This window comes from Eptesicus fuscus, chromosome 3 (genome assembly GCF_027574615.1).
Source record: "Eptesicus fuscus isolate TK198812 chromosome 3, DD_ASM_mEF_20220401, whole genome shotgun sequence".
NCBI classification, from domain to species: domain Eukaryota; kingdom Metazoa; phylum Chordata; class Mammalia; order Chiroptera; family Vespertilionidae; genus Eptesicus; species Eptesicus fuscus.
This window is the reverse complement of record NC_072475.1, coordinates 16,411,017-16,432,145: the sequence shown is the minus strand read 5'-3', so window position 1 is coordinate 16,432,145 and position 21,129 is coordinate 16,411,017.

Here is a 21,129-nt window from a genome sequence, read left to right as displayed (position 1 = left end):
TCTTCTTAAGAGTATGGAGAAGGAATCTGGAAGTTTATTATATGTAGTAGTGAAACAGTTATTAAAACTTTGAATAACTGTTTCACTACTAAATAAAATACCCTTTGAAGGCAAAACGCTGGGAAATGCCTTAGTACAATGTCTGCTGTTTTGGAAGACTAGGGGAGGCATGAAGAGTTCAAGGAGTGGGAAGTGGTAGGACTTCTGCAAATGGTACTGGACAGGTTAGAGAAGAATGACAGGTTTGAGTGCCTAGATTCTCAGCTCAAGGAAGGGATGTTATATGACCTTGCCAAAGTTTCAGTAGCCTTTTGTAGCCATAGGGTCAAGAGCTAGTCAAGAGCCAAATGTATAGTTTGATCCAATTAGTTGCTAAGGTAGTAGTATAGGAGTTGGATTTTTGGTCCATGATGCCTCTCATTCAAAAGTCTGGAAACTGAGAATTGGGATGGCAATAGCTAGGAGGACAGGAAACACTTGAAAAAGCTTAAATAGTCAACTCCCCTGAGCTTTTGATGCAACCAACGCAAGCCGCATTCCCTTCTGAGTTTTTCTCTTTTTGCCTGAAGATGCCGTAAGTCCTTAATCTGTGGAGGAGCCCTTACTAAGACAACTTTCCTTATTTCTACTGTAGAGCTCATTTAAATGGGTTGATTATCTGGTTAAAACCTTTACTTAATGCGGGCCCATATTAATGAAAGAGAGATGCTAGAAACTTCTTGGTAACAACAGAGAAGAAATAGTTCAAAGACTTCAGGGGACTGAAGCAATGGCGTGAATTTATTTAATATGACCCAGTGGGGATCAGGATATACTTTACTTGCCAAGACTTTGAAAAATAAACTTGCAAGAAAAATTACATTATCCTGGAAAGGGGCTTCAGAGGTGGTCTGTCAGTTGGGCACACCATGAGATGCTGGGAGTGAGACTGTTTCCTCAACTGCAGTAGGGATGGTTGGGTTCTAGGGAAGCAGAGGCCACGGAGCAGCCCTTTCCCATCACTGACAACTTGAGCAACAGAGTTAGCATAAGAATGGCTTACCTGCCCAGCCTTCGTGGCTCAGTGGTTGAGCATCAACCTATGAACCAGGAGGTCACAAAGTTCGATTCCAGGTCAGGGCACAGTCTGGGTTGTGGGCTCAATCCCCTGTGGGGGGCATGCAGGAGGCAGCCAATTGATGATTAGCTCTCATCATTGATGTTTCTATTTCTATCTCCCTCTCTCTTCCTCTCTGAAATCAATAAAAATATGTTTAAAAAAAAAGAATGGCTTACCTATGTCCTATATTAGGTAGGGAGGTTACACTAGTGGACCAATCTACTAAGATCCTGCTTGATTTGAACTGAGGGCCATTAGATTACATTATAAGAGAATCTAGAGCCCTCTTCTTAATTGTCAAGTGAATCAACCCAATGGCCCAGTATCAACGAATGAAGACAATTTAAAGTACTTTTGTGGAAGAACAAACCCATAGTGTAAATCTTCAGCCTGAGATTCTCTAAATTATCCTGTTTCCAGTTGCCATCACAACTGTGCCATTTTTATGATTAGTTGATACTGCCACGGAGCAGATACTAATTTCTAGGATTCACAGTGCTACTGCAGACTGCCAGTCAGAGTAGAGGCTTATGGAGAGTCAGCTGATAAATAGAATTTAGAGCCAAGCAGTACTGCATCACTAAAGAACAGCAGGGATTAGTGCCACAAACAAATACTTGAAAGATGTGGCCAGTTGACTCCTACCCCATTCTCATTTATCTTTCCAATATGGCTGGTGCTGAAGATAGATGAATTCTGGAAAATGACAGGTGGTTACTTCCATTGCAGCTGCTGTTTCCAATGTGATCTCCTTACTGGAGCAAATCAACGTACCCTGACACCTGGTATGCAATTATTTACTTGGAAAATGATTTTTTCTTATTCTTTTCTACTGAATAGAACACATCAGGACTTTTTAAAAAATATATATTTTATTGATTTTTTACAGAGAGGAAGGGAGAGGGATAGAGAGTTAGAAACATCGATGAGAGAGAAACATCGATCAGTTGCCTCCTGCACACCCCCCACTGGGGATGTGCCCGAAACCAAGGTACATGCCCTTGACCGGAATCGAACCTGGGATCCTTAATGTCCGAAAGCCGACACTCTATCCACTGAGCCAAACCGGTTTCGGCACATCAGGACTTTTAAAAGCTAGCATTGCATCTTCAAAACTTGACCCAGGAGTCCATAAACACATAGTTTCACTATATTGATTATATTATACTGATATACCTAGAAAGCAATTACCTTAAATGTGATGGTATGACATGGGCATGCCATTCATTCACTTATTTACAATGGCTATCGAGTGACTGTCAATTTTGTGTCAGTCACCTCCACAGAAAATGTAGCAGGGAACAAAAGAGAAAAAGGTTATGAGCTAATGTCATAGAGGGGAAAGACTGATAATAGACAAAGAAGCATGTAAATACATGACATATAAAATTCTGATGAATCCTATGCAGAAATATAAAATAGAGTCAAGGGAAAAAGGGGAGGTCGGGGGTGGTGAATTGTAACTGCATATTGGAGGTTAGGTTGCGCTGATAGAGTGATATACCAGTAGAGGCCTGATGGGAGAGAGGGGACACACTCTGAAAATATCTGGGAGGAGAAAGTTGCAAGTGTAAGGAAGAGGAAATACCAAGACTATAAAAAACAGTGACCGGCATTTCAAGGTGGTCAGAGTAGCTGATACACTGTGAGTAAGGTGGGGACAAGGATAGACACAGCAGATGATATAGGGCAGTGGTCGGCAAACTGCGGCTCGCGAGCCACATGCGGCTCTCGAGCCTCAGTTTGCCACTCTGTTGACTAATGAGTTTGCCGATCACTGATAGGGGTTTAATCACAAGGAACAACAACAGCCTGTAATTATTGGAATCAAGAGTCTAGGTCAGTGGTTGGCAAACTCATTAGACAACAGAACGGCAAACCACAGCTCGCGAGCCACAGTTTGCCGACCACTGATATAAGGTATTGTAGGCCATCTCAGAGTGAGTTGGGAAACAGATGGATACTTTTGTGGAGAAGTGTGATGTGATCTGAATTATATTTTTAAAGGGCTATTCTGGTTTATGTGTAATGAATACACTAAGTGGAAAAGTGGACGCTGGCAGGAGGCTAAAATTGCAATGATAAGGCACAGCTGGCTGGGGCAGGTACAGCATCTGACACATTTCTGACCATATTTCAGGTGTCAACTTAAATAATCACATTCTGGATATATTGCGAGAGTAAAGCCAGACAATTTGGTTGATGGCTTGAGTTTGCAGTATAAGGAAACAATCATGGATTTTGACCTGAGATTAGCCACCACAGGAAATGGCTGCTACTCTTAGGGCTCCAGGAACTAAAAGAGGTAGTATTTCCGGAGTCAAAAAAAGTTGGAGCCATTACAGATAGCCCAGATGAGAGTTTGCAGTGGATGCCAGGGCAGTCTGGCTGGCATCTTTCCAGAAGTAAAGGAAAAGAACCCATCTTTTCCTTTACTTCTGCCCTCCAATCTTCTTCCAGTGCCATCCATTGGCTGAAGTGATCTGGTAGCCTGAGTGGAAGGAAACAGGAAGGCAGGGAATGAATCTAAGAGCAAACAGGCAGCGGAATGAGATGATCAAGAAGCAGTTGGATTTGGGAGTCTGGACTTCATAGTGCTAAGGTCTGAATGTATGTATCCCCCGCTCCCAGTTCATGTGTTGAAATGAGGTGAGGCCTTTGGGAGATGCCTAGGTCCTGAGGGTAGATCCCACATGAATGGGATTATTGCTCTGATAAAAGAGACCCCAGAGAGCTCCCTTGCCCTTCCCACCAAGTGAGAACACAACAAGAAGTTCTGAGTGAGTTGCAGAGGCTTTCACAAGAACTCGACCACGCTGGCATCCTGATCTTGGACTTCCCAGCCTCCAGAACTATGAGAAACAAATTCTTTTTTTGTTTATAAGTCACCCTGATATGTGGCATTTTATTGTAGCGGCCTGAATGGACTAAGGCGGTTATGTACATTTGAATTTTTATATTGAAAGCATTTTTTAAAAAAATATATTTTATTGATTTTTTACAGAGAGGGAGAGAGAGGGATAGAGTCAGAAACATCGATGAGAGAGAAACATCGATCAGCTGCCTCCTGCACACTCCCTACTGGGGATGTGCCCGCAACCAAGGTACATGCCCTTGACCAGAATCGAACCTGGGACCCTTGAGTCCGAAGGCTGATGCTCTATCCACTGAGCCAAACCAGTCAGGGCTGAAAGCATTTTTTAAAGCCATGGAACTCAATTAGATAACCTAGGGAGTGAGTGGAAATAATGAAGAGAAGAGGTCCCAGAACAGAAATACTGGCCCTCCAGTGTTAAGAGAAGGCTTCTATGCGAGGGACTGAGCAAAGAACCCTCAGAAGGGCTCAGTGATATGTTTCAGGAAGACGAGATCATCCATATTAACTGCTGCACACAGATCAGGTAGGACGAAGCCTGAGAATTGAGTCATTGGGTTTAGCAAGATGGATAACATTGGTGATCTTAATAACAGGGCCAGGACTAGGACTTGCCTTGGGTGCCAAAAATCTCAGTATTTTAATGCAATTAAATGATATCTTAATGTGATATTAAAAAAATAAAAAATGAATGCAAACATCCACAATGAACACAATATCAAAAGTTTAAATAATGATAGAATTGGTAATAGTGCTGTGCTGAGCTGTATTAGAGACTGAGGCAAAAGGTAATATTGAATCTGTCTGTGTTTAAGCCTTTGATAAGTTCATTGTAACTTTTTGCATTAATTTTGATTTAAAAATATTTCTCAATATTAGTTTAAAGAGTACAACATTTATATACTTTATAAAGTGACCACCCTGGTAAGTCTAGTACCCATCTGACACCATACATACTTAGTAAAATACTATTGACTATATTCTCTATGCTGTACTTTACATTTCTGTGACTGTTTTTATAACAGGCAATTTGTACTTCTTAATCCCGTGAAAATCATTTATCTTAATTGATGAATTTTTGGGGCCCCTTAAATTTTGTACTCAACACAAAGGCCTCATTTACCGCAACCTAACTCTGTACCTGCTTAATAAGATCTGTTTCATTTGAGAGATGAGGGTGAAAGCCTAATTGGAGCTAGAAAGGGCAGTGCTGGTGGACTGGGGAGAGAGAAGAGAAATGGATCAGAAAAGGGGTGGATGATTGCTCCTTCACCCTGGATCCATCAATAAGAAGAGATGGAGCAGATGGGCAGTCCAGAGTCCACCCACAGCTGACTTCCCACTTATGTGTAATTTTATAAAGAGATAAATGTTTGTTCTTGTAAACTTCTGAGATTTGGGAGTTGTTTCCATAGCAAAGATAACCAATAAAGATTCTCACTCCTTAGAAATAAAAGTTTGAGATATTTCACTAAGTAAAGAATCTTGAATAGCAGAGGTACTGTTTTAAGGCAAAGAGAATTCAGGGTGGGGCAAAAGTAGGTTTATAGTAGTAAGTATTATTTTTTATTAATTATTCTATTATTTTCCATATGAACAACTGTAAGTCTACTTTTACCCCACCCAGTGTAGAGTGCATAGTGGAGGAGGGTAATTATAAATATTGATTACAGAAAACATGGCCAGTTGCAGAATTGAAGACTGTAGCCTATGCTAATAATTTCTTCTTCATTCTGTTTTTAATATTTTAAATCATTTGAGCTAGTTTTCTCTTGTTGTTACTTTTTTTTCCTGTTCTAATTTATAGGAAGTTGGTTGTGGTGAAATTTACAATTTGGTTCACTGTTTGTAGTATCCAGATAAAATAGTGAAAAACTATAGGAGAATAATTATAAACTAGATGAAATAATTCATGTGGCTTTGAGAGGAGGGGAGCAATTTTGTAACTGTACCAGAAAATTGTATTACAGACCTAAAATTTTTGTTTTGGAATGGTAAATATGAAGAGAAGTTTTTAAATGGATCTTAGGTAGTAAAAGTTGTGAACTCTAATATCTTTGGAAGGCATCAGAAAATGGACAGGAGGCACCAGTCTTTTTACTTTATGGCATAGTAGGGGGAATTAGAGTCCTTCTGACTGACCCCTAGAAACTAGTGAGATGGCTTTTGTTCTAGGCTTATGTAAAGGGATTTTCTACCTCGGCTTAGAATTTTTAGGGAGGAATGAGATTCATTGACAGTTACAGACTTTTAAGGCATCAGTGCTGAATATCCAACTCTGTGGTGCTTGTACGACATCAGATGTCTTCTTACAAAACTATACCCTTGTGAGACTTGGATACATTCTTCCCTTGTTCTGAGAGTATTATTCCAGCACTCTCCCAGTTGTATTAATGACTGATGTACTTCCAGCTTGGATATTGTTGGTTTGTTACCCAAGTTGGTTTCTTTCGTTTGCAACCAAGAACCCAGACAGGTACACCAAGAATCTGAAGAAAGGTAATAAACCATTTTGATAAATGTTTATAAAATTAAAGCCAGAACTAAACCAAGTCTGAAAGAAGATAGAAGGATGTTATAGAATGATTTCAGAAGTCATTTGTAAACCCTGTTAAGAGCACTCCCACTTATGGGAATCTAGCTCATAGAAATAAAATCACAGCAGTTAAGGGCATGTGTATTTTAGGATTTTTTTGACAGGATATTTAATAACAAAACTGGAAAAAAAGCAAACTACCCAAATAGGTGATAAGTCACATTATTGTATATTTTATGAGGAAATAATATGCAGTCACTAAAAATAGTAAATTAGATTGATGTCAGTTATATTTTGGAAAATTTAATAACTATTTTTTCAGAGATTAGAAAAGTGTATGTAAAATGGTCAAATTTTTGTAAACACACCAGTGCTCAAGGCAAAAGCAGAGAAACACCTCAACTTTGCCCCGCCAGCGTGGCTCAGTGGTTGAGCGTTAACCTATGAACCAGGGGGTCACAGTTCGATTCCCTGGTCAGCACACATACTGGGGTTGCTGGCTTGATCCCCAGTGCGGGGCGTGTGGGAGGCAACCAATCAATGATCCTCTCTCATCACTGATGTTTCTATCTCTCTCTCCCGCTCCGAAATCAATAAAAATATATTTAAAAAAATAGCATAGGTTTTATTGACACAGTTCCACCTATAGTCTCACAAAAATGCCTATGAAAACACAGAAACAAAATAACACTCATAGCACCTCAAAATAAGTTTGAGCATCAGCCCAATTCCAGAGTCTTAGAGGAGTTTCCACTGACTGTCAGGTCTATGAAGTTGAATTAGGAAACCTTGTCAGTGACCCATCAAAACAGTGGCTGGGCACGGCCTTCTTCCTGTCATCTGCACCATGACTGTGCTTCTTCTGGGAATGCACACCTTTAAAACTGTCACTAGGCAAGCACAGTACAATTAGGCTGAGGATGTTCTAGTCTTAGGAGATGACTCCTATAATTTATTATGATGGTAATGCTAGGAAAGCATAAAATGTTTTTGAGATTTTATTTCTCTCACTATGTCATGAAAACTTTTGCCTGGTTGGCACTTTGAAAAAGGTGTTTGTTAAAGACCTTAGGATGCTCTCCTTTTTTGTTCATTAAGTGACCTAAAATAAGTGGTGAATGGTGGCAGCACTGTAGATCATCTTGAGTATAGGAGACATAAGTACGTATGGTGCAAGTTGACTCCCATAATAGTCTCCACCACTTGTCATATATCAGGGCTTGTTCGGGATGACTTGGACAGTGTCACACAGTCGGAGTTAAGATAATAGGCTTTACTGAGGGAGGCCTACAAATCAAGGACTAGTAAGAGTGCAAGAGGCATGTGGCACCTGTGTTTTCTTCATCCCTTGGAGGCAATGCCAGGGCCTAGCAATCAAATAGAAACAGAGAAGATTTGCATTAGCATGGAGGGTCTCCATTTTCCTGTCACTGTGTCTTCTTATAGGGCATTTGTGAGAGCAACATTGCCAATGGGCGTACAGCCTACGGAGTCACCAGGAAGTCTGGATTTAGAAGCCAACTGTTTGCATAAATTGTCTGGGAGAATTTTTTTGCCCAATACTGAGATTCTTTTAGGGGAGGGGAGATTCTGTAGAAAGTTGAAATCCCTTCTCCAGAGAGGAGAAAGACACTGGTAACATGGGAATTGGAGTTTAGGTGTAGTTTCTTTGGCTAGAGGAGGGAGAGATGGTATCAGCGGGCTCATTGTTCAGGCAATTCAGAGAGACCTAGTTGCTATACCACAGTAGGTCATCTCAGATGAAACAGTCATCTCTAGATAAATGTATTTTTACCAACCCCCTACATTAAGATGGAGATAGGGAAACCTTAAGTTATGCTTGGACCTTTACAACATTACAGGGAGTGAAATTTATTAGCAGAGGGCTGAATATATAACTGTTCTTTTGAATTATCCTCTATATTTGTCCACATGTTTACTATTTTATAGGTTCTTCATTTCCTTTTGTTTTTTGACAACAGAAAGACAATATCAAATATCTAAGGGCTCAGGAGATATACCTCACATCTAATCAAACACAAATAGACCATAAATTAACCTCAGGCATTTGAATGGTCAATACAAATTACAAATTCAAGAAAAGTGCTATCATGATAGAAATTCACTGTGGGTGTTTCTTTAGTCAATTTTAAGAAGTCTGTTGGATAGGAGATTAAAGTTGTTTCTATATTTCACTGAATTTTTTATTAATGGTTTAATTCTATTTCCGGTGACAAGAAAGCGTGTTTCTTATGATATGAAATCTCTTTGTTTTATGACCGCTTGAAATAAGTGGCAAAATGCCTGCTAACAATCACTAAATTATTTACACTATTGGGACACTGCTTGGAAAATTACTGAACACACACACACACACACACACACACACTCTTCTGACTAGAGCTGCATAGAACAATATAATGGCCACTGGATATTTTCTGACTTGTTTCTCTATCATTTAGATGAATGTAAAATAACGATGTAAGTTTGGAGGAATTTTAGATATTGAGGATCTCTAACAAATAATGTTTTTAGATATTGAGGATGTCTGACAAACACCAATCATAAATCCCCTCTTCATGTGATGTTTGGAAATCAGAATCTAAAATATGATCCTAGCTATGTAAGCAAAATATACTTGAACTAGAGGCCCGGTGCACGAAATTCGTGCACGGAGGGGGGTTGTCCCTCAGCCCAGCTTGTACCCTCTCCAATCTTGGACCCCTCAAAGGATGTCCGACTGCCCGTTTAGGCCCTATCCCAGGGAGGGATCGGACCTAAACGGGCAGTCGGACATCCCTCTCATAATCCAGGACTGCTGGCTCCCAACTGTTTGCCTGCCTGCCTTCCTGATTGCCCCTAACTGCTTCTGCCTGCCAGTCTGATCACCCCCTAATCACTCCCATGCCAGCCTGTTTGCCCCCAACTTCCCTCCTCTGCTGGCCTGGTCACCCCTAACTGCCCTCTCCTGCAGGGTTGATCACCTCCAACTGCCCTTCCTTGCAGGCCTGATCCCTCTCAACTGCCCTCCCTTGCAAGCTTGGTCCCTCTCAACTGCCCTCCCTTGCAGGCAGGGTGCCTCCCAACTGCCCTCCCTTGCAGGCCGGGTGCCTCCCAACTGCCCTCTCCTGCTGGCCATCTTGTGGTGGCCATCTTGTGTCCACATGGGGGCAGGATCTTTGACCACATGGGGGCAGCTATATTGTGTGTTGCAGTGATGATCAATCTGCATAGTTCTCTTTTATTAGATAGGATAGAGGCCTGGTACAGGGGTGGGGGCCAGCTGGTTTTCCCTGAAGGGTGTCCCTGATCAGGGTGGGGTTCCCTTGGGGCATGGGGCGGCCTGAGCGAGGGGCCTGTGGTGGTTTGCAGGTGGGCCACGCCCCCTGGGATGCAAGCGGAGACTCTGGTATCTGGAATTTATTTTCCTTCTACAACTGAAACTTTGTAGCCTGGAGCAGAGCCAAGCCTGGGGCTCCCTCCGAGGCCCGAATCCATTTGTGTTGGGGTTATAATTGAAACTTTGTTGCCTTAAGCGGGTGGGCCCGGCCAGGGTGTGCGGAAAGCTTTGCTACCCCTGTTGCTGGCGGCAACCCTGGCCTGCTCTCTCAAGCTCCATTCTGCCGCCATTTGTTTGAATTTGTTTACCTTCTAAAATTGAAACTTTGTAGCTTGAGTGGAGGCTTAGGCCTGCAATGGCTGGCAGAAAGCTTAGCTTCCTCTGTTACCTAGGGAACCTTGCTCTCTGTGGCTGTAGCCATCTTGGTTTGGGTTAATTTGCATACTCGCTCTGATTGGATGGCGGGCGTGGCTTGTGGGTGTGTCGGAGGTATGGTCAATTTGCATATTTGTCTATTATTAGATTAGATAAAGAGATCATAAGGAAATACCTAGATGAGTTTACGGGGAGCCCAAAATGACTTTCTTGTTGTGAACTCAGGGTCCAAACTGAAAATTTCAGTCATATTATATCTCATATTAGCGTTCCCATTGCAGGAAAAATCCTGCAATAGGATTTCCTGCTGCACTCTACCCCGCCTCCGCTCTGCCCTTGTTGCCCGCCCCGCTTTCTCGGCCAGCCCGCCTGCTTTTCCCTTCACCCCCGGTCCCGCCTCCGCCCCGCCCTTCTCCTCTCTCCCTCCCTTCTCCTCCCCCCCGGCTTGCTTGCTTCTTTGAAGCTTTACTCCCTTTTGCAGCTCTTGGCTTCTTTGGATGATGTCTTGATATGCAAATTATCTGCCATCTTTGTTGGGATAATTTGCATACTTGTCCTGATTGGTTGGTGGGCGTGGCTTGGCTGGTGGGCGTGGCTTGGGTGTAGCGTAGGTGCGGTCAATTTGCATATTTGTCTATTATTAGATTAGATTGGGATAAAAGCTATTTGGTATAGTGACAGTTCCGATTTGGGGATTCGTATTGGTCAGGATTTATGCTGCCCTAATGTCAAGGACATACATAATTCTTTTGTGTTAACACATTGCAAATAAACCTGAGAGATTTACAACTATTTATTAACTCTCAGGGTATACTTGTTTATTAATATTGCTATCTTCCTAACATCTTAAGAAGAAATGTATTTTGATCTTGTCTGAGAATGGAATAGAAAGTGTAAAGGTGTAGTTGTAATAGTTAGGGGTGAGGTTGGGAGTAAGAAGTAAAAGTCTCAAGGTCATAGAATCCTATAGAAAATGATAGAAGTTCCATGCAGGCTTCTGAATTTGGACACCATTTATGTATTCCTACCTTTTTAAAAAAACAACATTTTTATTGATTTCAGAGAGGGAGAGGGTGAGAGAGTTAGAAACATCAATGATGGGAGAGAATCATTGATCTGCTGCCTCCTGCACACCCCCTACTGGGGATGGAGCCCACAACCCGAGCACGTGCCCTTCACCAGAATCAAACCCAGGACCCTTCAGTCCATAGGCCGATGCTCTATCCACTGAGCCAAACCAGCCAGGGATGTATTCCTATCTTTTAGGAGATCTTAGAATTTTATCTATAGAAATCTAGAACTCAGATTTTGCCTATTTGGCTTTTGGTTCTAATTTTTGGCTCTTCAAAGAACCTGACGATAAGTAACTCAGTATCCCTTATTACCTACTGGAAAACCCAACCACTCATCTTTATCTGTCCCATCCTGATGGCTCCTCTCCCCTGCAAAAAAAAAAAATACTCTCAACTTTGGTACCATATTAGTGTTTTTTATTAATTAAAAAGTTAAAAGACAATTAAAGCCTTTGTGGATTAGCCTTGAAAAGATTTTTGGTTTGTTATTTTTCTATTTAGCTCTAATGAACAGATTTGACATTTATTTATATAGGTATCACTTTCTATAGAACATGTATTGAAACCTAAGTTATTGTCGATTAGTTCCACATGATCCTGCAAACATGGACCCAGTTCATGGGCTTGCTTTTTAAAAATGGGTCACATTACACAAATAAGAATGTGACTTTATTCAGAAAAGTCTTTAAAAAAAATAACGTCATTTAATTATTCAAATCTCTTGTAAGAATAGAGTCTTATCACTTATATGTTTAGAGGCTTTATTTAATTTTTCATATGAAACAATATATTAAATAACTGCTTATAAAGGAGCATGTTTGGGCTAATGTTAGCAAAGGCCCCAGAATCCTTTGTGTTTCACTCTTCTTCCTGCATGTGAAGTGCCCTTTTCTGCACCAACATCTCTTATCCTTTCACACTTCATTATCTTTATAAACAGAATGGAGACAACATACAGAATTAATTTAAGTAAAGGTCTGCATTACAACTGAAAGCATTAACTGGCAGCCGTTTACCAAAGCACAGGCAAAAATCAATTTTAATTCGTATTTTTGGCTTTAATGAAAAGTGATTACAAAATTGGCATTTTAGCTAATACTGTTGAGATTTATAGTGAGGTGATCCTGATTAATTTTCTGTTGAATTGCTATAGGCCTTGAATATCTGCAGTAAAATGATATACTATTTACTGATACCAGGGCTGCATCAGCATTTCATAACAAAAGGCTTCTTAATGGCTTATAGGCTTATTTCATACTCCTGCTTCTCAGCAACAGGGTACTACTGTTATTTTTTCTATAAAAAAACTGTTAAAAGCAATCAAATTTCATATCCTTTTATTAATTGGGGACATTTTATGTTAATATATCTTAAATATTAGCCCAAGCCCCTTTATTTAAAAAGCAGCTTTCTTTTGCCTAGTTACAAGTGGCATAAAAAGGACATGATATGCTTTAATTAGAGAATAATTAATGCACGATTTTTCTCTATTTCCTCACTTTTCTTCCTCTCTTGATTATATGGGTAGGAACTTGCCTATTGAACCTAGTCACATGTTTTTAGATCTCTTTGAAAGCAGGAAATAAAAAAGAAACTAAGGTTTACAGTCCATTCTGGTCATGTGATTTGAGTTTCAAATGCTCTTAGCTTGCTTTAATTGTGATTATTTCCTCCTTTTTAAAAAATAAAAAATAATACTTTAAAATTATATATACGAGCTGAAAATCTGATTTCGATGAATGCTGTGATGAGAATAAACAGCACGATGAGGGTAAGTAAGGAGGGGAGGCCATTTGGGGTAAGATGGGCAGGGAAGGACCAAGTCAGGAAAGTGTGTAATATCTCAGGTGAGACCTGAATGATGAGTTTAGTTCTTAGAGGAAAGTGCTATCGGTAGATAGAAAAAGAATTACAACTGCCTAACAATGAAAAACCCTTGATATTGTGGGTTGAGCAGTGGCCTCCCAGCAGATGTGCCCATGCCTCAGAACCTGGGAATGTGACCTTGTTAGGAAAAGGAGTCTTTGCAGATGTAATGACATTAACAATCTTGAGATGAGATCATCCTGGATTGAGTAGGTAGGCGCTAAATCCAGAGAAAAGTGTCCTTATAGCAGACAGAAGAGAAGATCAAGCCACAGAGGAGAAGGCCATGTAATGGCGGAGGCAGAGGTTGGAGTTAAGCTGCCCCAAACCAAGGAATACTTGGAACCACCAGAAGCTAGAAAGGGGCAAGGAAGGATTCTCCCCTAGAGCCTTTGGAGGAAGCACGGGCCTGCCAACAACTTGATTTTGAGCTTCTTGCCTCCAAAACTGTGAGAGAATACATTCCTGTTGTTTTAAGCCACCCAGTTTGTGGTACTATGTTTTGGCATCTTCAAAAATCTAATATACTTGGCATTTTTTTTTAAGAATAGAAGGAGCTGGTGGAGGACACTGAGAGTGGATTCTGAAGGGTCGGGTAGACCATGGGAAGGAATTGGGATTTCATTGTAAGAGTTGTGGGAAGTCATTGGGTGGTATTAATCTAGAATATCATTTGGTCTACATTTAAGCTACAGTGTGGAGAATGGTCTGTCCGGTAGAGAGGATAAGACAGGAAGACTATGGTAGTTGATCAACTGAAGGTTGATGGTGGCCCAGACATGTCTGGTTGTCCTAGAAATGGAGTGAGGGGACCAGATCGAGATATATTTTAAGATAGAAATGACAGGATTTGGTAATGGACTGGATGAGAGGGATCAAAGATGATTTATGAGATTTTATTGCAAACAAATGAGTAGCACTAAAGTTGTTTACTGAGGTGGAAATTACTAATAGAGGAAAAGGCACCTTCGTTTGAAAGTGGAAATCAGGAGTCCCTTAGAACATATTTAAGGTTTAAAAATCCAAATGGGAATGCTATTTACACAGCATTGGTTGAGATGATGTTTGCTAAAAGCCTGATTAATGCACTTGTGTATTGCTCAAAAAATGAATGTGTCCTTTAACATTTAATGATGACTTGATTTTCTTAGTTTAGCTCTTACAAGATAACCATTTTATCTCTTGGGACATCACATCACAAATACTATCACTGCAATAATTACACTGAGTGGCCAGTTTATTATGATCTCTGAACACATAATAATCTGGCCACTCAGTGTATATCCTATATAATTAAAGGCTAATATGCAAATTGTCCCCTTGACCAGGAGTTTGACCAGCAGGCAGGCCGGCCAACCGCCCATGTCCCCTCCCCCTGGCCAGGCTGGCCGGACCCACCCATGCACGAATTCATGCATCGGGCCTCTAATATATGTATATTAGAGATCATAATAATCTGTCCACTCAGTGTAGTTCTTGCCTTCATTTATTATTAGAGAGACTAATGTTCTTTAAGGGCAAGGTTCTAAGAGCCGAGCTAATTTGCATGTCTCCATAATTGATATTCCTACACCAATTCACAGATCAGAGAGTATAATTATAAGTTTAGGACTAACTTGCATTACAACATAGCAAGTGATTCCCCTCAAGTAAGCAACGTGCTGAACTTGGTGATTTGCGTGAGTGCTCAGTCCACCAACGGGAAGAATTGCAAGCATCAACTTTTTGCCCAAACTCTACTTTAATTTTGGCTCAAGAAGCCTGAAAATTGGGCTTATAGATGCTCTTTCTAACCCTTCTCCATTTAATCAATAATGACTCTGGCAGAAAGAGAAGTATATCTTTTTCCCCCTAACACAGGTAATTGAATATTGCCTAATTAGATTAACAGAACTACTTTGTTGCCATAGTGACAGGAGATATATAGAAGGCCTGGCAGTGATAATTGTAAGAAAGAGATTATTTAATGTAAAATGAACGATACAGGGCTCAGGGGCCATAGCTTTGAATATGGTATTCCCTCTCAAGTTTATATATAAATTTTTGTGTTAAAAATAGAGTATTTTCAATGATTAAAATATGTTCAACTCCTTTCTGTGGCTCCTATCTTTTATGATAATTTAATCACTTTTATTGCTTGGAATATTTTAGCCTGGGCAAGAGATAGCAGATTAGCTCCTTTCTGATCAGAGCAGGGAAAAACATAGCACTGGTCCTTCCCACATTCACCATTGTAGCAAATAAAACCAGCAATACTAGGAAAGATAAGGGTGCCACATATAGTGATCCTTCTGGCCTCATTTTGGCAGGAATCAGCCTACTCATTTTCATTATATATCCTAAGAGTACGGGTATCTGATCTCCTTGCAGGAGAAGCAGACATATTATGGAGAGAAACTTGGGGAAAAGCTATCAAGTTAGGCATCATGCCTCCTGGTCTGACCTTAAGCACTTTGGTGGAAGATGACTACCACAAAAATTGATGACGGTACACAATTTGAGGAGCAAGTACAAGGGGTAATTTTTATTTCATTTTATTTTATTTTATCTTATTTATTTTTAAAAAATACTTTTATTGATTTCAGAGAGGAAGGCAGAGGGAGAGAGAGATAGAAACATCAATGATGAGAGAGAATCATTGATCGGCTGCCTCTAGCACGCTCCCTACTGGGGATTGCAACCTGGGCTTGTGCCCTTTACCAGAATTGAACCTGGGACCCTTCAGTCCATAGGCTGACACTCTATTCACTGAACAAAACTGGATGGGCAAGAGGCCATTTAAAAAAAAAAAGATGTGTTGGTTTCATAACTCTATTCACCAATCTTAGGAATATGGCCAGCCACTCTTTCCTTGTTTTGTTTATACTGTATCTTCACAGTCTGCAGGAAAATATCTTTTCTTCTCATCCATTCAGGACTGGAGGAACGCCCACTCTGTTCTGTGCTTGTGAAGAGTCTGGGGATTAGTTGTATTTGACTGTGTGGAAGCTGTTTTTTGGGGAAGGAGTTGACATTAGTGACTGCACAATCAGGTGAAAGAAATCAAACTTAAAATGTCCTTCTTAGAAAAAAGGAGGGATTGATTTGCTTCTCTTAATAATAATGGAGTTTAAGTTTTTTGCTCCCCTGAACCCCAAATAGATATGAGGATCTCTGACGTTTCATAGCTACATCTTATGTGGTGCATTGCTTTCATATCTATGAATTTAGAAAAACCCTGTATTTAAGAGTGGGAGATAATAAGAACTAAAAAAACAAAGCACTGAAAGAAAAAAGAGAAATGACAATTCTAAAATCTATTAAACTTTATGGACCAAAAAAAAAGGCAAGATTTCTGTATATGCTTATTAAATCTATGACAAAATCTGGTTATAATCTTTGAACCAAAATGAATGGAATGCCAAGTGATGAAATAATGCTTTCAAAAGAAGAGTAATTATAATGGTCAGAACTGCACCAACGTATTGATAATGCTGTAGATTAAAAACCTTTTTTCTGGCTCAATTTTGCATTTCCACAGTTACAGCAGTTACCATATGTAACACCTCGGTTTGACATCTATCTTTAAAGGACTGAGGTTGGAGGACAGAAATGCAACCCACTTTCCACAGCCAGTTTTAGACCTAAAGGAGCACATAGACTACAAATTTGTTTTAATGTCCTAGGACTTCAGAAGTTTGAAAGAAGTTGTTTAATAATGATTTTCACGAGACTACGGAATACTTCCTTGTCTAGTCATTTTTCATTTGAAAATTGAGTTGGACACAATTACACCATATGAAATCACTATTTTCTGTTTGGAAAGAATGTTTATGACCTAGGTTGTTCTTGCATAGTCTTTGCAATGTAAACAGAGCACAGTCCCTAAGCTTCATGGTAATACATCTGAATAATCTTATCCACAGTTGAATGGAAGAGGCAGACCTGAATGTGTTATAGAAGCATGATATTAGTCAACGCTATCATTTATGCAGATAAAAATAAACAAGTTTGACAAATCATTGTGGAAAATTTTAGAAGTCTGCCAAATCCAAGTGGAGAATTTTAGAATTTATCTCTTTGTGAACCAGATTGCCTGGATAATGAACAGATCTTGGATTCATACTACACTGTGTTATAACTATGAATTCAAGACCAAATATGACTGAAATACATTAGGGATATAATGCGATTTGTTTTTCTATTTCCATTTTAATTCTGGTTGTATTAGTTTGCTAGGGCTGCCATAATAATACATCACAGACTGATGGCTTAAACCATAGAAATTATTTTCTCACAGTTCTGGAGACTAGACGTCCAATATTAACGTGTTGGAAGCTTTGCTTTCTTCTGAAGCCTCTCTCCATGGCTGGCCGAAGGCCACCTTCTTGCTCTGCCCTTGGATGGTCTTTTCTCTGTGTGCACACATGCCTGGTGTCTGTTTTTTTTGTGTGTGTCCAAATTTCCTCCTCTTATAAGGACACTAGTCAGATTGGATTAGGATTCACCCTAAGGCCCTCATTTTAACTTATCCTCTTGTCTCTTAACACAGTTACATTCTGAAATACTTCGAGTTAGGACTTAAACATATGAATTTTGGGGAGACTCAATTTAGGCCTTAAGGCCAGTGTCATTCACACATCTACCAATGTTTGTTGAGCTCCTATTAGGCATCAGCACTGAGCAAGGCACAGGAGATACAATAGAGATAGGTCTCTGCCCTATTGGAGCTAACAGTTAAATGGAGGAAAAGATCAGTTAAGAGTTAAGCAAGCAAACAGTGACATATTTATACACAATGACAAGTTCTTCTAAGGCAATAAAAGTGCATGTTATGAAGTTCAATAGGATGGGATGGGGGAGGAAGAGGTGTGGAAACTGCTTAGATGGGATCCTTAGGATAAGTACCTCCATGGAGAAGCATCTCTCTCTCTCTCTCTCTCTCTCTCTCTCTCTCTCTCTCTCTCTCTCTCTCTCTCTCTCTCTCTCTCTCTCTCTCTCTCTCTCTCTCTCACAGGATAGAGCCTCTGTTAGAAAAACTAAAAGGAGGTCAGGGTGGTTGAAGCATAGTGAACACAGGGTTGTGAATGAGGTCAGTTGGAAGGCCATCAGATGTCTGGATTTGTACAGCCTTGTAGATCTTGGGAACCAGTTTGGGTTGTGTATGAATTGAAATGTGAAGCCCTTCAACATGTTTAAGCAAGATAAGGATTTGTTTTAAATATCCAATCTTACTGTGGCTGCTGTGATGTGGATTGAAAGAGATAGTGTAGACAGAGGGAACCCATTTAAGGGCAGTAGGTAGTTCAGGGCAGTGGCGATGCTGGATTGGGTGAAAGTAGTGCCAGTGCAGAGAGGTAAGTAGATAGATTCAAGACATATTTTAAGGGTAGAAATGACAGGACTTGCAGATGAGTAGGATGTGCAGAGTAAGGAGAAAGTAGAACCAAGAATGACTCCTAGGTTTGAACAGCTGAGCATATGTTAGTGCATAGACTGGGGTGGGGGAGAGGGAGGAGGGGCGGGATTTATATAGGGGGCAGGGTTAGGATAGGGTGTGGAGATCTAAGAGTTTAGGTTTGCTCATGTTGAGTTTGAGGCACCTATATAGTTATCCCAGGAGGGTCATAGAGTTGTTCAACTAGGAACATGTTATGAAAGCAGAACAAGTATTTGAAGTTGGAGTAAAAATTTATCCATTCATTAATGATCACTAGTGTTACATAATTAAAATTATATCTGTGAGCTTAAATAATTTGCTTTTAAATTAAGTTTTGACTAAAGGGTTAGGTACAGCTTTGCCTCCCCCGCCCCCCCTGTACCAAAGAATAAATACTGGAAATTTATACATGGCATGGATACCTGACTCAGTCAAAGGGTTTCTATTATCTTTGTGTTTCTATTTAATTTGATAGTGCTGTTATTAAGGATGTCTTGGAGGGGCAATGTGAAATTATTTGAAAATGAAGACTGTCATGTTAGGTTTTAAAATGGAAGAGGTGAGTATTTTATAACTTAAATGAAAGTGCCAATAAAATGCTTTTAGCGTGAGTTTGCAAATTATAAATCTGGCAGAGATTTTAAGAAATGTTTGGCTCCTCTGGCTTTAGTGATTTAGTGAGTTTAGTGATTTGGTAAAGACTCCCTGTTAACAGTTTCTTAAATATTTAATGCTCTAGGCAGAAAGTTAGGATGATAAAAAGTTTGCTGTTGATGAAAATAAATCACTTTGCTTACCCAAAACTTTTGGGGCCTTCAAAAGAATCTTGTATTTCCATAAGTTAAGCAAGGCCTTTTTCTTACTTTTAAATGTTTCTTAATTTTGAGAATACTTGATAATGAAAAACAGTTGCCAGGAAAATAAACTAGAATCCTATATAATAAAAGCCCAGCGACCATAACGGCAGAATGACCAGAACGACCACTTGACCAGTCACTATGAGGTGCACTGATCACCTCTTGGTCCCTTTGCCCAGCCGGCAGGCTCTGATCACTGATGGCGAACGGGGACCTGGGGTGGGTGGCAGGGCATGTGGGCAGTGCCAGGCCAAGGCCCCCACCTTGCCAGTTGCCCCACACACAGAGGGTGACTGGTGGTGGGGGTGGGGCTAGCGAGCTGGCGGGAATGGCTGACCTCTGGGTCCCTCCCTGGGCTGTCAGGCTCCCATTGCTGGATGGCAAACGGGAAACTGGGGGGGGGTGGTGGGGGGCGGGGCTGGCTGATGGGGCGTGGGGCTGGCCCATGTACAATTTCATGCGACGGGCCTCTAGTCTATATAATAAAAGCCCAGCAACCCTTACGGCAGAACCACCAGAATGACTGGTCGCTATGACGTGCACTGACTACCAGGGGGCAGACACTCAATGCAGGAGCTGCACCCTGGTGGTCAGTGCACTCCCACAGCTGGAGCGCTGCTCAGCCAGAAGCCGGGCTCACAGCTGGCAAGCGCAGCGGCGGTGGCGGGAGCCTCTCTCTGCACTAAGGAGCAGCAAGCCAAGAGGTAAGGAGTGAGCAGGCTGACAGTTAGGAGTGAGGGGTCCCGGATTGCGAGAGGGTGCAGGCCGGGCTGAGGGACCTTCTTGCCCCCCTGCACGAATTCCATGCATTGGGCCTCTAGTCTAATATGAATAAAAATTGTAGACTTGAGAGTCAAAGTATATATTGTAGAAGAGCATCTTATATAGTAGATAGATATGATAGAACGTTGCCTGTGATTTTAAAGGTAGGAAAAACAGTTTGGCTATTTTGTCATTCTCAGCTTCTCTAGAAGTTTGTTTGGCAGGAACGATTCTATTTTCAATGCTTAAATTGCTCCTAGCAATGAAGTGAGGTTTACCAGGAGAAGTTCATCACTAAACAGATCAGTAGAAATCTTGTTATTTATGCATACCAAAGGCTAATCTTTGCTTACAAGGCTAGTGATAATCAGTAGGGCTTGTATTTGAGCTATTTTCCTAATAGTAGTGATTAATTTTATAGAGTGCTATAAAAAGACCTTAAGGATTTCTCTTACCGCCCCCCCCCCCAATTTCTTCATTTTACAGATGAAACTGACCTCCATCTAGGTGAAATGTACCAAGCTCACAGCTGGTTAGTGGGAGGACTGGGGCTAGAACCCAGGGATTCTGATTTCTAAGGCTAAGGCCTTCCAACTCACAATGTTGCGTTTTATAGTCTGAGTAAGAAATCACGTAGTTTTTGTTAGGAATTTTTACAATAGATATAAAATGATTTGCTAGGGAGTTTGGGTTGTGTCTCCATGTACTTTCATTCAAACATGTTGGCATGTTTTGACTAACATTGATTCATCTTTTCTATTTAGCCCAGCTTTAGTTGTCCCTCAGATGAGACCTTTTTGCCACCACTGTCCTGAATGAGGTAAACATTTCCGGCCAGTACTTTGAAAGCTGTTCCCTGAAACATGTGAATTAAATTCGTCACTTTTGATTTCGTTAATGTGATTTTCTGTAGGATAGCTCTGGTCG